This window comes from Halictus rubicundus, chromosome 5 (assembly GCF_050948215.1).
Source record: "Halictus rubicundus isolate RS-2024b chromosome 5, iyHalRubi1_principal, whole genome shotgun sequence".
NCBI lineage: Eukaryota > Metazoa > Arthropoda > Insecta > Hymenoptera > Halictidae > Halictus > Halictus rubicundus.
In genome coordinates, this window is record NC_135153.1 from 10,533,520 (window position 1) to 10,545,905 (window position 12,386).

Sequence of the window (12,386 nt, forward strand, 5' to 3'; positions counted from 1 at the left end):
AAACTAATCCTTCTAACAAAAACAAGTGAAGCCATTAGATCCAATCTTAAGAATGTTATTCGTTTGTAAATTGGCATTGTGAAATGTAAATTAACATAGTAATATAATCGTCAAGAAGGAGGTATATTACGTGGTGGACTAATGAATATTGCAATAAATGAATAGAATAAATATTATAACCGCCAATTTAAACCATCAGCCATATATTTACTCTTTCACTAAACACTCACATGTTAGATTATATATACAGGGTGGTCGAATTTAAATAATTAAAACGTAAAAATTACAAAGTAGTAAAAGCAGCATTGCGTATGTTACTTGCATGATTATTATCGTATAAATTACGCTAGCGTAATATACAGATTAGCTACGATATGAATCAGAAGAAGAAGAAGAGCAATATATAATGGTGCCATTATTAATTTTGGTATTTATAGGTTATGTCGTTGAATATGCGGAAGTGTAAGTGAATTATTTTATGTGAAATATAAGGGAAATATATATATATATATATCGCTTTCTACCGTCACTTTAATTACTCGAATAGAAAATTACTTTCTATTCTAACAAAGTTGCGTTACAGGTCCAGGTCCAGGAGCAAGCAAAGCGTGCTATTATTATCTTTTGATATTACTCACATGAACTATTCGTTACTATCTTATACTATTATTAATGTATATATTGTTACCATTTTGCTATTACTCCTACCCAAATTTATAAGAAAAAAATAAGTTCAACACCAATAACCCAATGAGATCAGTTTCAAAAATATTTATGAACAATACAAACACCTTTAGGACAAATTTAATAATTTAATTTTCCTTATTATAAAAAACAACTATTATTCTAATTTTCTGCAAATTTTGTATAAACTAACTCACGAACATTGTCGGTTGTAACCGCGTGAAATACAATTACGAAAGCGAATAAAATAGAAATAACGAAAATATTGCTATGCCCAACGTAAATTAAAACAATACATTCTAATACGAATACTATGTCTGAACTGTGGATCTCCACGCAAGATTTTCTAAAGTAATTTGCCGGGAACAAACGTCGAATAGAAATTCATTTTCTATGATATAATGAAAAAATATAAAATCTAAGAATAATTCGAATTAACAGGTTACGAAGAAGTAAACCCGCGCGGAACTGATTCTTATAATTCAGATCGTGGGAAGCCGTGCAATCCCCCGGCAGAGCGAATCCTTTTGCGGATGTACTATATGCAATTTCGATAAGACTACCGTCGGAAAAATCGTCTAAGCCAGCTACTGAACTTATTACGCGGCTGCGTTTACGCCACGGAAGGAATGCATTCTGCTAATAAGCTTCCTCGCATCGTCTAAAGAGAGAAAAAGCAATTTATAAATAAGCTCCGACTGATTACGAAACTTCCTGCAACGCTGCCATCGAGAACGGCCTGCGAGAAGACGCGAAATACAAAATGGATTCTATTCAGGACGCAACGAAGATGCGACTTTAAACGGGGCCTATCACGATCTATCGAAATAATGTGTTTCGAACGCAATTACCGGCACCGTTTCGATACAAAACTGACACTCATTGTTCCCTCGGGTGCTTCCCACACGAAAAAAAAAGAGAAAAGAAAGTAGAATGCGGGCCGTGCTCTATGCACCGGGATTGATGCAATCTGTGAATGCGGGTTGGAAAGAAATCTTCCCTAATGTAATCTAATTGTGACAATGAATGGAGATCGTATCTTATCGAGGATGTGAGAGACTTCGATGGCGTCAGCCAATTCCCGATACCTAGCTGCGTCAGTATAACTTACAATAGTCATTCTTTGCGTGTAATCCAATTGATTCGTGCGTTTTACATTCGGCTAACGGATCGTCTAGAGGCTAAACCAATGACGTATATACAATGACTCATTTTAGTCGTGGAAGTCCCTCAGATTTTTTGGGTTGGCTAAAATGAATCTTTTTTACTTCAGTGTGACGAATTTGCTATGGCAAAGAAGTGAACAAAAAATTGTCGACAAAATAGACAATATATTCTCCTTACCCTTTTTGAAACGATGCAAAAAACTTATTTAATTGAATTTTGTACACGCTCGAAATCTAAGATTTTGTATTAATATTGGAAGATTTTTAATTTTGCTGTTTAATACAGAACTTTTTTTAAAGTGAAAACAACAAAGAATGGGAACTGTATACTAGCTTTTACGTTTATTTATTATTTAAATGTATAATTTTTTAATCCTAATTCTCCACTACCTTTTTTATTAATATTCTCATTTATTTCTTAATTCTTTCTGAATAATAAGGTTCCCCTTTACCTAATACTAATTCCCTTTTTATCTAATACCAATTTCCTTAGTGATAAAGAAAATTATTATTCAGCACGAAGCTGTATACTCTTGTCATTTTATTTGTAAATAGCATCTTGATAAACCCCTGTCGCGTTGAACGTGATTAAGAAGCTTCCCATAATCCTCTCTTAACAAACGTACGCCTTCGTGAGTCGCTAACAATAGCAACGTACCGTTACCAATCTTTATTGAAAAGATATTTTATTGCTGATTCGACGAACTCGATGACCAATGTAAATTCCGTTTGTCGACCAGTATTCTCGTCACGATTGGCTGTTAATGGAATCAACGACTTACTTCCTGCAGTGAAATTGTCGATGTGGATTCAATAATATAATATTCGATCGTGCTTATTTTGTGGAGCTGAAATACATTTTTACAGGGTCACCATAAAATGAAATAAACTGCGGATTTTATGCGTTCATGACACAAAAATGGATACATGCGTGAAACAGAAACTGTAGGTAATAGTAGAGTACATAGTTACCGACTTATGAAAGTGATTAAAGGAAGAAAGAAATTTTTATGCGATTCCGGTGCCTTACTAATAACGCAGAAAGTATTGCTTTTGCATAAAGATCCGCTGTCTGGTTATCAACATTATTGGATCGACCGTTCCGAGGTATAATGAGACTATTACGTCCCAGCCTGTCAATCCGAACACAATTCTCGATTTTATCAGGCATTGTAAACTCCGCAGATTTATGTAAGCGGTTGAGGAACCCTCGGAGATTTAACTTTTAAATGGGATGACAATGGCGGGTCCGTGGACTAACAGTCTTCCGGTGCCGATTTGAATTACATTGATGCCTCCGGCCCGGGGACTACTCGCTATCCTGTCTTATTGACAAGGATACTATTCGAATGCAAGGTACCGCGCGCGCGGTCCTTTGAATTAGCATGAAATCATGGAGGCACACGTCGTCGCGTCACACCAATTCGAGCTCTGGAATTGCCACGTACCAGCGACACTTTTGTCTGCCGACGAATTAATATTCCGCGGGCATCGGCACGTTCCATCGTGCTACTTGCAGCAGATTATTTTTGCGCGTTATAACGGCGTGTTGCAGATCTACGAGGAGATACCGTGCTCGAAGAAGGAACCGGAATTTCTGCAGTTTCCTTGAGAAAACTGGAAAAACACTTTTCCTCGTTTTGTTTTCTTTATCTGAGAATTAATCAAAATTAATTTTCATTTTATTCAGGATTTCCATATCTTCTTTTTAGAAAGTTGTTGCCGGGCGTATTCGTTTTACTACTTCCCAATAAGTATAAAAATGGATTTTAGAGAGAACTAACTTGTGCAAGGTTTATTCTAATAAACTCTTTCTCCTATACAGTGAGAATAATTCTCTATTATTCTTTTTTAAGTTTTCAGATAAATTCCATAACATTTAATCATTAACAATATTAATATATACATTTTATATAGTATAATATTAATATAACAGTGTAATATTTCAACTAAATAATTCTTTTCGCGATGTTTATATATTGTGTACAGTGACTTCTCGATATATGTCAACAACACGGATCTTGCCAGCGTCGTGTATCGTCCAGGAGAGTGGACGACATATACAGATAAATCACTGTACTTTGGCATTTCTCATCCACAGTCCAAGACCATAATTCCACGAACGCTTTAAGCAAAAATATTTGAAAAACAGCACAACTACCCTTCCCAAAAAAAATTAAATGTATATTTTACTACGGTTGAAAATAATCCTGAACAACTATGATGAAAGTTGGTCATAATAAAAATGGAAATAGAACGTTCGCACGTGATACTCTTCCTCCGCTTTTATCTTCTGACGAATTAGGGTACGTGGTATGGTAATAGGTTGTGCGGCAAGTTTATGTGTGCCATTGTGCGGCGGGTTTGGTGTCCGTGTGGGCGCCGAGAAAAATGTGAATTTTTGCGCGAACCTCTTGTCCCGTCGTATATCGAAAGAATTTTTATGAGCGCGTCGACCTGTCCGCCGGAACCTGCTATATGTGGTGCATTCGGACGATAACGTTTCGCGCTACCGTTTCGTCTTATCGACTGGCACGGTGCGCAGTGTTGGCACACGGTACCGTTTTCCCCTACACATTTGCATAGAGCCTCATGCGACCGCTATCGAAGACTATTCAAGTAATAAGTTTCTCGGGGCGTTCGGAGTAAATCCTTTGTACTTTTCAACCGAGACCATCGCGATAGTGAAAAGAGCTGGGGAGCAACGGTTCAATGGCTCGAGCGTAAAAACCAACGTGTCGCTTAACATAATTAACACGTTCGCTACCATCGTGTTCGCTCCTACATTCGTAGTCACAGCGTTGTATTAAATATTATACAATCCGTCCTATCAACGATTTTTTGTTTACTTGTCGTCTTTAAAATTTTAATTGAATATCCAAATGTACGTTCGCTTTATTATTATATTAATGTTAGGTAGCTCACAAATTATTTTATGTGACAATGGAATTTATGAATCAACGGTCAATTTCTCAACTGTTCACAAGGAAAGAAAGTACTTGGAGAACAAAATACAGAGATATCTCTGTACAGTCAAACCTGTTTTTGTGCGGTCCTTTTCTATGCGAATTTTATTTTGTGCGATTTGTTTTCTGCGATTTTTTTTTTGTGCGATTTTCTTTTATGCGGTATATGAATGCCAACAGTGGTGTTGGCATGATAACACCCTTGTAATGTTCTCATCACAAGAAGATGCGCGTTTTAAGTGTTTCCATGTGTAATTTAATTATTTATTTTGTTTGGAAAGCACTTTCTCGCTATTTCGTAAATCTTTGACATATTCTCTAAGTTAGACTTTTTTTTTATGCGATCCCTTTCCACGGCATACAAAAATTTTCTTTAATATGTTGTAAAAAATTATTTGTTATAGCTATTCATAAAGTTTTACAGTTTCTTCTATACGGTCCTTATCGACCGCACAAAAACAGGTTTGACTGTATACGTCGCCAAGGCCTGGATGATAAACGTCGCGGAATTATCCCCACTCTCCTGGACGATACACGACGCTGGCAAGACCCGTGTTGTTGACGTATATCGAGAATTCGCTGTATTCGGTTCTGGAGAAATGATTTAATTTTTAATTAAACGGATTGTAATAATGCTACTTTGTACGTCATTTGAATACTAACTACTTTTATCAAACGGTAAATTCGTTTAGGGCCGTACGTGTCGCGCAGAGGGAGCAAATATTTCGACCTTATAATATCGCGCACGCGATCACGCCGCGGCTAAAACGATCGAATTTATCACAACGTTGAAAACCATGGATCATCATTGTCATCGTATTTGTAAGAGTGTGGATCGTGCACGACGCAAAGGTGCGGCCGGCACTTTAGTATGACACTAATGAACAGAGCAGCCAGTCCCGTGGTCCGTCCCGCTGTAATTGGTTAGTTAGCACATTTATTTCATATGAGACGCCGAATGAAAAATGCGAAGCGCGTGCGTCCTAATTGGCGGCCGTGCCATTCTCGGTGTGAATCGTGAACCGATCGATCCAACCGATATCGGACCGTTGCTGCTGCCGCTGCTGTTGCTGCTGCTGCTGCTGCTTCACCGGTGACCGAATAACGTTGCCCTTACCGCTTGAACTCGCCAGTGTGTTTGTTAATCGAATCGACAATTAACAGCGAGATGACTGCGTGATTAATTAAGGGATTACATGCATCTAGCTGGGTCGAAAAATCCCTGTACGGTAACTCCCATAATTGATCGCGCCCACTTTCAATCGGAATAACTTTCTCGCTAATGGACCAAACGCAGGGTTCGAAAATGTTCCAGACCTTTTGCATCGGCTACATGGGAATTTATTACATAGTCCTTTCTAGGCAAGCTATTGGACAGTAATTTCCGGAAAAATTAGCTGAAGGACATTTTTATACCCTTCACCGATTAGTTAATTCTTAAAAGGGATAATTCCAGAGATCATTTCAAGTAACTTTTTCCTTTGCAAAAATGTTCTCCGCGGCTTTATTGAGGAGTTATTGACGAAAAACGCGGACCAATCAGAGCGCGGCTATAGCAGAGGGATCCCGGCGCGGCGGCAGCTCCCGCTGAGCGTGGCGTTGGCATTGGTTGAGTCAGAATCCGCCTGCTGTCTCCGCGCTCTGATTGGTCTGTGTTTTTCGCTAATAACTCCTTAACAAAGCCGCGGAGAATATTTTCGTAAAGGAAAAAGTTACTCGAAACGGCGTCAGGAATCACCCCTTCCAAGGAAATACATTTTTCGGTACGCCCTGTATAACTTATGAAACTACACTTTTCAAAAATAAACAGTTGATTTGTGGATAGTATATCTGTTGTTAGCCCCTTCAAATAAATTGTATTTTCATATAGAGTGCTGCTGTTGCAAAAACTAGCGCGAGTGACTGGTTAACTGAGTAACCCGATAAATTCCTGATTTTATCTCCCGTTCGCAAACATCTTCAGCATATTCCAGAACCGAACAATAAATTTTAAAAGAATTACGAGAATCCGAGTACCGTTGCGTCCTCCGTTGCGCGCCGGCATCTCGCAGCTCTTGGTCCCAGAGACGAACGCGTGAAATAATTGTTGCGCTCTATTACGATTCCGCGTCCTTGACCTTGGCTCCCGGGTAAAAGTGGTTAATCGCGCATTCTGCATCTTCGTGGCACTTCCCATCGCGGTGCCGGTGCCGGTGCCGGTTCTTTCTTGGCAGCTTTGTCTTCGGGTACACCGATGCCGCCACACCCTGGCGCTCACGCCGGGTAATAATAATTGTTTGCGCGCTTACATCTAAAATGGCGTCCTTGTCCTTGCAAGGCTACGCTGCTCTCGCCGCCTCGCCTCGGCTCCCGATTCTTTTTCCGACGATCCGCGAGCCAACACACCGTGGGAAGATCGTCCACGGAGCAAGCAATCGCGATGGACCCTCCGGCTCGCCTTGACTGATCCTTTCCACAGATTAGTCGCTATCTCGCCTGGCTACCAAACGCGGCCGCGGTAAATATAGAATTAAATGGATCGGGACATCGCTACCGACGGTATTAATAAACCCCACGATTCGCGTATCCTCGCGCTACAGCCTCCTAAGTGTAGCCCGGGTGTTAAGAGAACGGGTCCTCTTGGAATATTGCACAGATAGTGTCAACTCGCTCGTTCGAGTCTCTAATAGTGTGTAAAAATTATCTGTAGCGACTACCACAACGGGAATCTATGCCTCTGGATCGTTGGAAATCCGTTAAACAATGGATCGCAAAATTGACCTTGACCATTTTTTCAAGGTCAAACATTTTTTTTATTGCAACGTATAGTACTCATCATGAGGAACAGAAGTCTCGAAAGAACTATAGGTCTCGAGTCAACCGTTCTCTTAGAAAACACTTGAAAGTCTCGTAAACTATTCTATTCCATATGTCTAGAGCAGTACCGTTCAGCTATCGCCCGCGCGGGCAGAGAATTTGGTTCCCCGGGCATAAGCGACTTGGCAGGCAACGAGCCACGCCTCCCTTCGATGGTTCAGCCTATGACAACATTTTTCCCGCTGACGTCACGTTGCCCTTAGTTATGCCCGCGGGTATCGGCGGGTGCCCTTGCCCTCCGCATGGCTTGCTGAACGGGACTGGTCTACAGGGTGTCCCAAAATGGTATAAACGTGGAGGGGATGATCCTACACGAGAAAATAAATTGAAAATATAGAATAAATTTTTTAATTTAATTTGTCCGAGTCCTCGGTAAAACTCAAATTCGGAATACCTCGCCGACTCTAACATCAGGATCGGCAGCCGCAACGGGCACCTTTCAGCGATAACGGTAGAACCATAAGCGCACTGAAAATTGGTCATTATTACCTGTTTTTACCATTTCGGCGGCCGACTGCTGAGCATACGGTACTTCATAGATTTGCACTGTACCTGCCGGAGGCACGTTAGCAGGATTTTCAATGATCGACAGCCTCGATCAGTCATGCTCCTTTTGCTACTTTGATCTGTCCCTGGGTGCTCGACTGACATTAGTGGTAACCCTTGGAGATCGGATGATTCTGATAATTACATGCCAGCCGTAGATAGGCCCAGTCGGATCTGCAAATTGACCGCGAATTTTTACACTATATATAAATTGCCTATCTCGATTGCCACAAATGGGTGTTGAGTAGTTTATCCGATTCTCAAAACGTTTGCTACCAGCCATTACATACATGTATGTGCTAACCATGATTTTATGCTTTCCTAAAGAAAATCAATTTTACTCCTGTTGTTATTTAAATTTATAAAACGTAACATTTTCACGAATAATATTTCTTTCCCAGAAAGGAAAATTTTCGGAGCACACATTTCTTTGGTCGTGTGTAATTTTGTATGCGTACTGACTACACTATCAAAAATGGGTCATCTGCTTCGTCGATAACACTCTGCATAATTAATAGTGTAACAAAGCCAAGGAGGTTACCCGTAACTGGTGCATTGACTACGAATTTTCATGCAAAATAAAATTACCTAGCCATTATTTATAAAGGTTACAGTCGATAAAAATTTATTTAAATTTAAATTATTTGTTTTTATGTTTTACCACTTTAGAATTTCACCACTGAAATTCCAATAATTATAGCTAACAAAACCATGAGTTGATACATCCAGAAATGTGGTTTTCATGTTATGAATTTAACAAAATTTAGTAATCCTTGTCCAGGATATCATTTTGTATTCTTGCGTCCAAGATGTTTAGCATAAAATGCTCATTAAAAGAGAACAAGTGGGACTTATGTTTCTTTATTCTACTCTGTTTATTTTTACAGTTAGGACACAAACTGTACCATAGAGAATAGAACAGTCAAGAGAATATTTCATGAGATATTGGTTTGAATGCTGATAGTTAAACGTGGGTGTATAACGGAATTTAGCAGAGTCAAGTAAAACGGATTTATTATGTATAGTTTACTCGCGTGGGCTGCAAAAATAGACTATTTGTTTTAGTCAATAAATTTTAAATTCAATTCCGTTATTTCTAGATAACTATTTCTTATTCGAATACCTCTTAGAATTTATACTAAATTCATAATAAAATAAGTCCACAATACATAAAAAAACAAAGAATTAATGTCAAAATAAATAATTTATAATCCATTTTTACAAATAAGGATTATATAAAAAATTTACGAAAATTGCTACATTTTCCAAACCCCTCTTTTATAAAAGAACAAAAGAAAATTTTTCGCTTGAAATGTGTATAAAGAATAAAAAAATAAAATCTTAATTTATATAAAAGTTTATTCCGCTCAATTCGATTCGTTTATTCCATTATTACGTCTGCACGCATTCCAGAGGGACATAAATCTGCAGTAAAAAATAAGAAACTTTTTGCTAGCAAAGTTAATAAGCACGAATAAAAGCAAACACGATATTCTGCACTAAAATACGCATGAATCAACGTCATAACGTCATATTCAATCTGAATCTTAGCGTCTATAAACATTTATCTTGCGTTATAGCTTCGCGTTCGAATAAACGTTGAAGATCCTTCAGGATTTGATATTAATTCAAAAGGTATAACATTAATTTCGTTACGGTTGCCATTAGTTTTGTTCGCTGGCCCTTGTATTATAATACGTAGGTCCTTCGAGAGACGTAGCAGCCACGATACGGTCTCAATAATCCAGATTTCTTATGTACACCCAAGGAATCTTGTCCAACAAGCCATAAAGAAGTGTAACGACCAAATAAATGCTACTATAATGCATTCGCGAGGGTATAGGGTACCAGAGACTTTGTACTCATAAATGTTTATCAAGATGAGCTGTCCTGGTTTTGCCTGGCCCATTAACAGTGCCGCTACACTACTCTGAATATCGCAATGGCGTACCGCGAAACGTTTCCCTTTCTAGGAACACATCGTCCGAATTTGTTTGAATACTATGGCAATTCTACTCTCCTAGAAAAGAAACATATCTCTTTCACGTGATATTCCTGTCCCATTTGGTCTTACATGAAATTCCAGTTTCCTGTAAAAAACTTTACCTTTCTGCTGCCATTTTGTAATCCCGAAAGCGTTGAAGATTCATTAATATTAAGTACACAATGAGGTTACAATATTCTAATTTAACGGAAGAAGAGAATGATTCCCGAGATCATTTGAAGTAACTTTTTCCTTTGCAAAAATGTTCTCCGCGGCTTCGTTGAAGAGTTATTGACGAAAAACGCGGACCAATCGGGGCGCGGCTACGGTGGACGGATTCCGGCTCAGCCAATGCCGACGCCCCGCTCAGACGCGCTCCGCTGTAGTCGTGCTCCGATTGGTCCGTGTTTTTCATTTGATAACTCCGGAACAAAGCCTCGGAGAACATTTTCGCAAAGGAAAAAGTTACTGCAAATGACCTCAGGAATCGGCCCTTTCAAGGAAGTGCAACATTTTTGCTGTACATCGGCGACGGCAAAATAAAATTTCATTTCGGTTTAAAGGAAATTAATAAAATACATCGGAGTAACCAGACTTGTGCATCAACTCGATACGTTTTTGTGGGATTACACAACTGTTAATTCGTGTACAATTGCTTTTCTTTGGATCACCCAGCGGACAATCGGACAGAAGACAGTGGCGAGTTATCTCGTTTCTCTGATGTGGCAACGGACCAGACTAGTACCGTACATCGTTATTTCGTTTTCGCGGCATGTAGTACGCAATCCCCAAACAAAAGTGTGTGATTCTCCGTGGAACGGAGAAAAAAAGAAAAAAAGAAGTATCGCGGACGAATCGTGCGAACGTATCACTCGTAACTCTGATGCAACCAATTCGTGCGTTTGTTCTCGCGGGCATTTGTTCAACAATGAAACTCAAGGTCGTTCCACTTTCCAAGCCTCTCAGGAACCACGCTGTACCCGCGTAATTTTTATTGTCCCGTACACGTGACGGCACGGGTAGGCGAATAAAATCGTAGAATTAAATCGCTCATTTCCTGAAACAGTAATTTGACTGGAAAATCACGATTTTAGGGTTTATCAATTCTATTAAAAATCAAACTCTATTTAAAATTGTTTTATTTTGCATTAAAATCTGCCGTCTAGTTGTAATTTTCTAAGAAAAATTATTCCCGTATAATAATTGTATTTCCTTGAAGAGATACATTGTTGTTTGCAGTTGCAAGCCTTATTTCATTTTATTGCTAGAATTTAGCATAATATTTTACTGTGTTCACACGCGATAAATTTTGGATACTCGCTTACAGGATAACAGTGTAAGCAAGAACCGATTTTTCTGTATCGGTAACTCAAAAACTACGAACTGTTACGTCACGGTTACAGCAAATGAGCGATATGTGAGATGCTGCAAAATGGGGCGTGTACTATTAGCCTTTAGCGTTAGAGATAACTGTATAAGGTAACGCGACGGGTACGTGTTTACAGCGAGCCTTTTTACTTTGGACAATCTTCTATGAGGATCCAGTTGCTTCTCCTCGCATATTCGTTCAGGAGATTGCTGTTTAAGGAGTTACAGTTACGTCGTTAATAATATAGGTTGCTCGAATACTGTATTGTGTTATTGTACGTTCACAATTCGAACAACGCGATCCGAAAAATATTTGAATAACGAAATGTTAATTGAAATAATATTCCTGTTTCTTGCATTTTCTAGAAGTATAAATAAATCAGAAACAGAAAATCAAGAAGGCGTTTGAAAAATCACAAAATTTATTGTTGTGAGTTGTCCTATTGCAATCATGAATTTTCTATATTTTAATACGTCTATGATAAACACTGTTCTATTATTCAAGCGCTTTTCTTGTCTAGTTCGGATAATCGAGGTTCTATTGTAAATGAAATACAAAACTGCGAAGGCAGAATTTATGAACACCGTGAATTCTCGATATATGTCAACAACACAAGTCTTGTCAACGTCGTATATCGTCCAGGAGACATAGAGTAAGGGACTCCATTACTGTGGGGGTACCAATTACTGTACATATATTAATTACACATATTTTTAAAGCATAATGAATATTGAAAAAGAGATGTATAACATCTATGTTAACTAATTTTAATGAAACAATTTAATATCTCTTTTTTAATATTCGTTATGCTATAA